The following is a 10,184-nucleotide window of genomic DNA, read 5'->3' on the forward strand; positions in this document are numbered from 1 at the left end:
AGTGGGGAGGCCCTGTCTGATGCAGGAAATGTGTGGGCCAATCCATCCCTCTCTGGCCTGAGGCTGGAATTTGCTGACCGATTTGCATCATGTCCCATCTCTGCACCGTGGAACTCCTGGAAATTCCTGTGGACCCAAGGCTCAGGGGCACCTTAGGGTCCAGTTTTAAGGCCGGGAAGTTGCCTCAAGGCCATGTTTAACCCATTTCTTACAGGTGCAGGGCTGAATGTTGATCAGCATTGGAAGTAATGGAATTCAAATATTTTACTATGAGCACCCGAATCCACAGCAGATTTGGGGTCACTTTGCCCTGCTCTGCTCTCAGGATAAAATCCAAACTCCTCACTGTGGCCCTGTGGGCCCTTGCGATCTGGTCCTCACCAGCCCTCCCACCTCATCCCATCCCTCAGGTTCTGGGCACCTCGAGGGTAGGTCATACTTTTCCTGCCAGAACAGGCCTCCTCCTGGTGCCTGGGACAGAACAGCCCAGGATGTGATGAGCTCTCTTTGGACTCAAGTGTCTTCAGACTTGCTGTCCCCTTGGCCTGGAATGTTCTTTGAATATTTTGGCACAGTGGGTTCTCGTCCATCCTTCGGACCTTTGCTGAAACATCTCTTCCTTGGAAAAACCTTCTCCAACTCCCCCACCCTAAATCGCCCCCCTCGCCCCATTATTCTCCATTCTCTGCCCAATTCACGTCCTGCATGACATTTGACCCACGTTGGGACTCTTCTCCTTGTACCTGTTAATTGTCCTTGCTTGTCTTGGTCACCTAGGATGGTGCCTGGCAAATAAATACCCACCGACTGCCTGGGTGAGTGAACAGATGAAAACTGATGAAAAATGCATTAACCCATTGCTGGCCAGAACCATGGATCAGAGCCATAGTGAGAAGCAGGCAGGCCATGGGGCTGGGTCACAAGGTGTGAGAGTATATGTAGGACCAACAACAAGCCAGTATTGTGGGCTGAATTGTGTCTCCCCTCCCTCATTCATGTGTTGAAGTCCTAGCCCACAGTACTTCAGAATGTGATTTATTTGGAGGGTCTTTACAGAGGCAATCAAGTTACAATGAAATCATTAGAATGGGCCCTAATCCAAAATGACTGGTGTCCATATAAAAAGGGGGAATTCGGAGACAGACGCACACTCACGGAGAATGCCATGTGAGGATCAAGGCAAAGGTGGGGGTGATTCATCTACCAGGAGACGGAGGAGCATCAAACATTGCTGGCAGACCACCAGCAGCTAGGGGAGAAGCCTGGACCAGATGCTCCCTCAGAGCCCTCCCCTGCAGACATCTTAACCTTGGACTTCTGGCCTCTAGAACCAGGAGACAATGAATTTCTGTTGCTTAAGCTGCCCAGGGTGTGATACTTTGCTATGGCAGCCCTAGCAAACTAATACTGACCAGCTGGAGGCAAAGGGCCTTCCTGGAGGGGCTATAAGGGACTCTGTTTGGGTGGGGAGTGGTCCGGGGCTGGGCCTGGGGAAGTGGTTGAGGGCGGGGCAGAGGCTTTTATGCTTCTTCCCATTTTGGCTCTGGGCCAGGCAGTGATGGAGCTTGCAGGCCTGTGCTGGCCCGGGGCCCTCACCCCCAGCTCTGCCTCTGTGTGTGTGTGTGTGTGTGTGTGTGTGTGTGTGATGGGGATGCAGGCTGTGGCAGGGCAAGGACGGGAACCAGAGCTAGAGGTATAATCAGGACATGAGAAGAAGTGCTGTGGGGCTGGCAAGACCATCTCTCCTGGAAGAGGGAAAAAAAAAAGGCTGATTGTCTGTGACTTCTTCAGCTGAGTCCCCGTCCCTAATTACACCCAGGCTGAGCCTCCGGGTGGCGACAGTGGCCTGGCCCATCTGCAGCCTCAGAGATGCCCAGGATCCTCGCCAGGTGTTGGTGTGCAGGTCCTCGTGACCAGTGACTGGTGAGAGGACTTTAATTAGAGAGCTAATGACTCTGACTCGACTGGAACATCCGCTGCCTCCCAGCCAGTCTGGAGCAGTACTCCCCCTTCATCTGGGCTTTCAGAGCAGAGCTTGAGTGTGGGTGGGTGTGTGCCCGCCCAGGATGTATGCACCTGGGAGTGTGTCCACACTTGTACACATGTGCTATGCGAATGTTGTGCAGCCCTGTGTGTGCATGTGCACAGGTGTGGATGAGTTAACACGTGTGCGTTGTTCATTTGTACTTGTGAGTCTCTGCCTGTGCAGGTGGGTATCTGGGACCATACCCACAGATGTGTGTAGTCATGGTCGTGTGTATGTGCATGGGTGTGGGGGGAAATACACATGTGTGCAAGCTCTGATAATTCTTTTCCCTTAGTTATCATTAGAGCTTTGGTGATTCTGTGTGTACGTGTGTTTGTGTGTTCCTGGTCATTGTGCATGTGTACAGTGTGTGTGAGCATGTGTGTATAAACAGGGTTCCAGCCAGGTAGCATAGGTGTTTGAACTGGGCTTTGCCCAAGGGAGGGAAGAATGTAGAGACTTCAGGGGGTGGGTGGTTTGCAGTGGGGGGCTCAGCCCTGCCCTGGTGCCCTACTTAGCTGTGCTGGACTGAAGGGAGAAGCTGTTCTGGCCAACCTGCCAGGGACAGAGCAGGAGGTTGGGCTCAGGACGGGTGTGGGCAGGTAGTTCCCTGGGGACAGCCTGAGTCCTCCCAGGGGGAGCTCTGAGTTCTTGCTTTGCCTCTGGTCTCCCTGGGGATGCAGAGCTGAGGCTGGGCGCTGGAGGGCGAGGGATGTGTACCTCCATGTTAAACAGGGAGGGGAATTCCAGGAAACTCTCATGATGGGATTTTGGGGAGATGGCTTTATGAAGACTTTTGGGGGCTGGGGGAAGAAAACTGAAAAGATTTCTTTCAAGTGCAAAACAGAATTGAGAAGTTTTAAACTCCAGATGAGCTCAGGGCCCCCGGCTGGCAAAAAAGAAATGTGTGATGTTTGCAGAGGTATTGTGGTCTGTTTGAATGATGGGCATGAGGGGATTTGAGGAGGCTCGGGAAAGACGTAAAGAAATTGGAGGGACAGAGCGGGGCTCCAAGGGCTGTGAGAAAGACCACGAAGAGGAGATGGGCTGTGTGCCTGGGGCTGGCTGGGATCTTCCAGAGCGTGACGGAGTTCGGCCAGAGGCCCCTGGAGGGTGAGCTGGAACGGGGGTGGGGGGGGGGACTGACACAATGAAAACATTGATCAGTTCAGTCTTTTATCTTCCTTTCTATCTCTTCCATCATATAGGTCATTTCCCAAGGAGTCTGTAGGACCCCATCCAGCCTGCACTGGGGACTAAGGATGCAGGGCTGGAAGAGAACAGATAATTCCCCAGAAGTCCTGGGTAAACTATTTCATTGGCAGCTCACTCAATAACACTTTTCTTCGACTGTCCAACTGGTGTGTTGGGAATTGTGGATGATGGACAGAGCTCACAGCCCCAGGTGCTTCTGGACACCCCGCCCCCTCAGCTCCTTCAAGGCCCTAGAGCAAGTGAATCTGCTGTGATCCTTCCCATGTAGCGGGCTGGAGGATCCTTGACCAAAATAATTCTTAAGTTGTCCTAACCTACGAGAGACATGCTTCTTGTTAGGCAAAGCAGTTATTGAAACACTGGCCTGTGTTCCCCTGCACTTCATTTATTTATTTTTAAAAAGTTTTATTTTATATTGGAATGTAGTTGATTAACAATGTTGTGTTAGTTTCAGGTGTACAGCGCAGTGATTCGGTGATACATAGACATGCATCTATTCTTTTTCAAATTCTTTTCCCATTTAGGTTATTATAGAATATTGAGCAGGGGATACCTCCTATGAATGAATTAGCTTATAACGGCAGCAGTAATAATAACAACAATAATAACCAGGGCCACTGGTAGTCCATAAGGTAGCACCTTTGTGAGAGTTAGAAAAAAAGGCACTGTCTCAAGGCCAGAAGGTGACTAAAAGGTGTCCTCATTGGGTGGGCAATGAGGAAAGCCAGTTCTCCCTGTGAGCAGATGCAGCTCCCCTGAGGTGTGTGGTTGAGGGCAGAGGACCCAGGCTGGACTCCAGCTGCACTTGACACCCTGCGGTCAAGGTGCCCAGGTACAGGGGTCACCCTCCGCAGCATGCATGGGTGACAGGAAATATTTCCCAACTGCTCCCTGTGTGCTAGTCACTGTGCTAAAAAAGATACGTACATCATCTTATTCAACCCTCACAACAGCTGTCTGCCTGGGCACAGTTAACCCATATGACAGAGCAGGAAACTGAGGCTTCGGGAGATTCCGCAGATTGTGGGAGGCCACACGACCTCTAAGTGCTGTGTTTGAACCCAGGCAATGTGACGTCAGGTTCAGGGTCTTAGTTATGAAGTTAAAGGTAGGGCCTTGGGGAGATAAGAGGATGGGGTGGGTGATCTGAGGGAGGTTCAGGATGACTGGCGTGGAGGACGGGTGCTCAGGAGATGCTGTTGGTTCCTCCTGTGTGTCCTCCCTGATCCTGGTTCTGCCCATGGAATCTTATTCTCTATGTGGCCAAGATGTTCCCTCTGACTGCACACAGGGCAGCCTGGGATGCTCATGGTTAGTGTCCCGGGAAGCTACCCTGGCCAATGAGGATGGGAGTTGGTGGAAAGTACCCCAGCTCCCCAGCTCCCTTGCCCTTTCACTGGGACAACTCTGAGGCTTGTCCTACCCCGTCTCCTAGAGGCTCCCAGTGGGTTGCACCTCATGGCCCATAGGGTCATGAATGGACACTGTCTTCCCTTCCCTGTCTCACTCTCCACACCTGGCAACTTACCTGGGCTCAGCTCCCAGACAAACCACTTGTTTTCAGATCTGGTCTCAGGATTTGCTTCTGGGGAATCCTGGCTTAAGACAGAGGCCCTATGGCTACCTTTCTCAAGTCCATGGCCACCTCACCTGCCCAGAAAACAGGACCTGGAACTACTTCAGGGGCCAAGGGAGCGGTCATGGGAAATCTCTGTACCTGAGCAGTGTAGTCAGCTCAGGGTGGCTTATTTCACCAGAGGTTCCCAGGGCTGGACCAGCACCTCTGCAGCTTCAAGGGGGTCAGGGAAGAGCGGTCCAGGAGGAGTGCATCCGTGTGTGTATGTGTGTGTGTGTGTGTGTGTATGCATGTACACTGTGCACACACCAGTTTCCAACACCAAGCAGGGCTCAGCCTCACCTAGTCTCATGGTCCTGAGGACTGTCCATTCCCAAACATGAGGTCTCCCTGGGGACAAGGCTGGGCACCAGGGAAGGAAACTGGCAGGGGCGTGGGGATGACTGAGTACACAGCAGCTGTGAAGCATGAAGGGCATTGCGTTGGGAGCAAGCACACCAGCGTTTGAGTCCCAGCTCTGCCCCTGAGTGCTGTGTGACCTCGGGGAAGTCATTGCTCCTCTCTGGGCCTCCCTACCTCTGACACTCTGGTTCTTTTGCGTTCTGCAGCCGCCTTTACACATGGCCTCCTTGCGTGACAGTCTGAAAGTCAGCCCCTTCTTTAGCACTCATTCCAAGAATTGAGGAGATGGGTGCATTTTACTGAGGTTTTGGGGTACTAGTGTATTAGGGTTCTCCAGAGAAACAGAAACAGTAGAATATCTATCTATCAATCTATCTATCATCTATCTATCTACGTATCTATGTATCTATCTATCTAGCTGTGTATCTAGTTATGTAGACAGATGGATAGAAGTTTAGATAGACAGACAGATAGATAGATAGATGTACAGAAAGAGATTTATTATGAGAGATTGGCTCACAGAATTATGGAGGCTAAGTCCCATGATCTGCTGTCCACACGCTAGAGGCCCAGGAAAGCTGAGAACCAGGGGAGCCAGTGATGTAAAACCTGGTTCAAGTCAGAAACCCTGAGACCCAGGAGCACGATGTCCAAGAGGAGAAGATGGATGTCCAGCACAAACACAGAGCACATTCGTTTTTCTTCTGCCTTTTTGTTCTATTCAATGGCCCTCAACAGATTGGATGACGCCGGTAAGGGTGAGGGCAATGTGCTTTGCTCAGTCTACTGATTCAAATGCTAATCTCTTCCAGAAACACCCCTACAGACACACCTAGAAATAATGTTTTATCAGGTATCAGGCATCCCTCAGCACAGTCAAATTGACATGTTAAATTCACCATCACAGGGCTTCCCTGGTGGCGCAGTTGTTGAGAGTCCGCCTGCCGATGCAGGGGACACGGGTTCGTGCCCCGGTCCGGGAGGATCCCACATGCCGCAGAGCGGCTGGGCCGGTGAGCCATGGCCACTGAGCCTGCGCGTCCGGAGCCTGTGCTCCGCAACGGGAGAGGCCACAGCAGTGAGAGGCTCGCGTATTGCAAAAAAAAAAATAAAAAATTCACCATCACAGCCTTTGACCAAACCCAGGCCTTGCTCTTTCCTCTTCTCTGGTCTCAAGTCCCGTGAATTTTTCTCCTTGAATGGGACAGGCTGTTTACGCTCACAGACTCAGGTAACCAACCCCTTGCAAGCAAGCAGAGAGGAGCTGGACGAGTCTGCCTCTTGACCAACATTGCTGAGCTTAGAAACAGCAAAACTGTCATCCTGTTAGGTCCACATGGGATGCTGGGCTTTTGAGTAACATTTCACCTAAACAGAGAGCTTGGAATCTATAAAAGCTGTGAAAACCCTTGAGGAAAATAAACTGTACGGACACTGACAGCTCTGTCAGGTCAGAAGTAGCTTTGCAGACTGCTCTTAAATGTGAGTAGCTCTTTAAAGGGCAGGCTCTAATAGCCTCTGCAAAGGTCTGGCAAGGTAGGTATGATCATGATGACTGTCCCGTTAGGAATCTTCACTGAAAAAAAAGAATGATGTTCCCATTTTACAGCTGAGTAAATAGAATCACAGAGATGTTACATATTTTGTCTTATAATAGATGGGTCAGAATGCCTTTGGCTACAAGTTATACAAACCTCAGCTGGAACTGTCTTCAACAAGAGGACAGTTTAGGAGCTTGGACACGGAGGAGTCTGGACATAGAGAGGTTTTGGGGTTGGCTGATCAGCAGGCTGACAGCTACTCATCAGCTCTGGTTCTTCTGCACGTCCTTCCCTCTCTGAACTACAATACTTGCCCGTTTGCAGGCAGGTTGAAACTTTTTGTCATCGTGGGTCAGATATTGTGTCCACTTTATGGAGGAGGCAGCTGAGGCCGAGCCACTCCCCCACGGCCTCCCCGGGATGTGTGCCACGTCTTCTCCCTCGAATTCCAGGGCTCCTTCCAACCACATGCTGCCCAAGCACGGTGCGGGGGTATCACCTCTGTGGGAGAACTCACGCCACGGTTCTGATCTGGTTCCAGGAAGACACCTCTTCTGCCCTCTCACCCTCTGTCTCCTCCATCCCCAGATGGTTTGGGGATGGACCACCTTGGTTCCAGCTGCAAGAGGGGGTGGAGAGAAGAACCAGGACTGGAGGGTGTTTCAGGGCTGATTCACAGAGACCCAGTGAGCAGGGCCTGCTGAGAAAGTGTCCATGAAGGATGCCCTTCACGCACAGAGGTGCCTATTTATAGAATGTGGTAGGGAGTCACTGACTCTTCCCAAGGGGTGGTAGACGTCATGTTTAGAGCAGGCAGATCTGCTTTATTAGTTTGGGTGACGCTAGCTGCCATAACAGGTAAACCCTGACATCTCAGGGACTCAGGATGATGAAGTTTATTTCTTGCTCACATCAAGTCCAAGTCTGTTCTGCAAAGCCATTCAGGAATCCAGGTTGACGGAGACTCTGGGCCTTCAATACGTGGCTTCCAAGGTCACCTTGGATTTCATCACCCAGAGCCTGGAGGACGCACATTGAGGTTTGGTGTGGGCCATGCTGGGAGCGGCGCCTGTCACTCCTCTGATTCCATGGGCCAGGACTCGGGCACATGGCTCTGTGTAACCCCAAGGGAGACCGAGGTTCCAGAGACTGGAGATACCAAATGTCATCCAGCTATGTGGCTGGGAAGAAGAATGAATGGGTTTGGGAAGCTGCCCTTGGTCTTGAATTTGGACCCTGCCACAGATAATCTGTGGGACCTTGACTCCCTGTTTCCTCATTAAAGGTAAGGATGGAGGGTGGTCTGCTGTCAGCATGGTGAGGGTCTCTTTCTTCAGCCCCTTCACGGAGCCGTGGTCCTCTCCCGTGGACTGCTTGTCTCTATTTACAATTGTCCGCATACCTGTAGATGCCCTTGGTAATGACTCTTCTCCTGGAGTGCAAACTCCACAAACAAGGGCCAGGCTGCTCTTAATGAGAGCTTGCAATCTTCTCAGCCGGCCTGCAGCCTGGCGCTTAGTAGGCGTCCATAAATATATGTCGACGGAATGTGTGTTCAGATGGATCAGTACGGATGCATCCGTGCTAAGATTTACTCCTTCAAAAATTCTTCCTCAGTAAATGTTTCCACCTCTCTGTTCCATCGTGGTGTGTGGTGGGGAGGGAGGGAAGGCAAGGAGGAGGAGAGGCACCGTCCTCCCAAGCTTGAACTATAAATAGCTCTTGTTGGACTCTGCCTGCAGATTTCTCCAGCAAAGTCAGCATCCCCAGGACCTCTCATCCTATATGGGGACCGGGAGTGCTTCCTCATTAATCACAGCTCTTTAATTAACAGCTCTGAGCCTGGAACCAAAGGTGCTTACCAGGAGAATGCCAGCGGGCCCTGAACTCCGGCCGCCTGTTTTGATTTGGAGGACCTGGCGCCTTGGGGAGCGGGTCTGGCATGGCTGGGCGCTGAGCCCGGCAGGGGGTGGGGTTTGGAGGGCGAGCAGCTGGTAGGCTGGTCGCCTGTCTCCGCCTCGGACATCACCTCGCAGAGCTGACTCGACTCTGAGCAAGTTGCTGGCAGCTCTGTTCTCCCAGGGCCCACAGAGGGGAGACGGTAAAAGCTGGACACTCCAGGACAGTGGTCTCAAAACGTGACCTCACGCTAGAATCACTGGGGGAGCTTTAGACACATCAGGGCAGGGTCTCCTGTGGTCCTGATATGACTGGTCTGGGATGGGATGGGGAAGGGGGAGTTTTCAGAGCTTTGCAGGCGATCCTAATACACAGCACAGTATGAGAAGCACGGCTGGGAGATGTGGGCTTGGTGGAAGGCCCTGAGGCTGCACCAGGAGCCTGGCTGAATGCCAGAGGCCCAGGCAGATGAGGGGCCCTTCTCCCTCCTCCATGTTGGGTGGACCCAGCAGCAATAGAACCCGCTGTTTCCTTCTCACTCCACACCCCCGAAGATGCTCAGAGGAGTATCTGACCAGAGAAGCAGGAGCTCAGCACAGAGCCTGAGTGGGCAGGCTAGAGAGTGGGAGAAAACACCGCCCCGCACAGGAGGCCATGGTCCTAGGGCTCCTGCAGAGCCTGCAGTGTAGTGATTCTCCCCAACAGATCTCTGACATGATTTTCAAATTCCCGCTCCTTTGTGGGGTGGGGAAACATGGAGAGGCTGGTAGAGGGGTGCAAACTTTCAGCTGTAAGGTGAATAATGTCTGAGGATCTAATGTTAAACATGGTGATGGTATTGTGTCCTTGAAATTTGCTAAGAGAGTTGAACTTACATGTTCTCACTACAGGCAGGAACAAAATGATAAATATATGAGGTGATGGATGTATTAACTAACTAGATGGTCATGGGAATCCTTTCACAATGGATAGGTATATCAAATCATCATGATACACACTTTAAATATCTTACAATTTTATTTGTCAACTATACTTTGATAAAGCTGAAAAAAACCCACCAAAACCTCTGCTCCTGTATTCTGAGGATTAATGATGAGGACCCACTGATGCGGATCATTACAGAGTCCTGTTAGTAAGTCCTATCTGGGTGGCAGTGCCCTCATCTGTAACATGGCAACATCACACTTTACAAATCCCTGGCATGTTTGACATGTAGGAGGTACTCAGAAAATCCTTGTCTAAACCCTAAAGTCCAAATCAGGGATGGCAACCAAGAGTTTTCATCCCACCTGCCTGCCCTCAATTGATTGACAGCAGTCACCTAAAGGGAATTTGAATCCCAGGATGCTGTGGTTGATTAGTGATGTCTGTCAGGGATATGGGAATGGGAAGTGATGGATGAACGTCATTAACTTGCCATCCTGGTCTAGATGTAAACTTTATGAAGTTAAGGACTGTGTTTTTCTTGTTTACTTTTGCGTCCTCAGTATTTAGGAGAGAGTCTGGTACATACTAAGCACTCAAA

The sequence above is a fragment of the Tursiops truncatus genome, chromosome 15 (assembly GCF_011762595.2).
Source record: "Tursiops truncatus isolate mTurTru1 chromosome 15, mTurTru1.mat.Y, whole genome shotgun sequence".
NCBI lineage: Eukaryota > Metazoa > Chordata > Mammalia > Artiodactyla > Delphinidae > Tursiops > Tursiops truncatus.